The sequence below is a fragment of the Nicotiana attenuata genome, unplaced genomic scaffold (genome assembly GCF_001879085.1).
Source record: "Nicotiana attenuata strain UT unplaced genomic scaffold, NIATTr2, whole genome shotgun sequence".
In the NCBI taxonomy this organism is placed as follows: domain Eukaryota; kingdom Viridiplantae; phylum Streptophyta; class Magnoliopsida; order Solanales; family Solanaceae; genus Nicotiana; species Nicotiana attenuata.
In genome coordinates this window covers 26,024-26,890 of record NW_017674743.1, presented here as the reverse complement: position 1 = coordinate 26,890, position 867 = coordinate 26,024, and positions in this window count along the sequence as shown.

Here is an 867-nt window from a genome sequence, read left to right as displayed (position 1 = left end):
AAAGAAGTTATATTGAAGAATATAAAGGAATGGCCATTGAAACGGTTAAAAAGTTAAAAAAAAAATGATATTTTAATATGTATTCTCCCATTTGGACAATAAATGTGACAGTTATTTTTTATTCTTAGGCGCCAAAAGACAAGTGAAATCACTTTCTCTGCCGGGTGGCCATTTAAGGGGGGTAAAGACTATGAAACAATCAAGTACTAGGGGGTAATTAGGACTAGAAAAAGTTTAAGGAGGAACCGAACCAAACATACCAAGTTTAGAGGGGTCTTTAGGTATTCTGCCTTTTCTAACACTTATTCCATGAGTATTTAAAGTGGCGGATCGAGGATCTTACTGGGTTATATTTACGTATAACTTACTTCTTACCTGCATGTTACATGAAGATACTGTTGCTGAGGACGAGGCTAGTAGCAAACGAGTTCATTGAGTGGATTCAATGGCTGAGATGAGCCGTTGTATTATTCGTGGAGGCTATTGTTTCAGCTCTACCTATCTTATATCTATTATTTCTTTTGGGTTTGCATTCCCGTTAGTTAAACTTCTATTACTCTATTAGATGCTCCATGGTCTTAGTATAGAATTTGGGTTAGAGATTTATTATTTGAGTGCTTATTAGAATTTATAAATCAATTATGGTTTGTGATAATTATTTTTTATTTAGTAATATTATAATGTGTTTGGGCTAGTACGTATTTCTCTCAATGCCTATATAAAAGGTTAAGAGTACATGGATTTGTTTGCCTAGCGGGTAGTGTTAGCTGGGTGCTAGTCACGTCTAGGGGTGGTTTGGGATGTGACAACTAGCCAAGAGGAGAGAGAGAGAGAGAGAGAGAGGAGGGGGGGAGGGGGGGGGGAGGG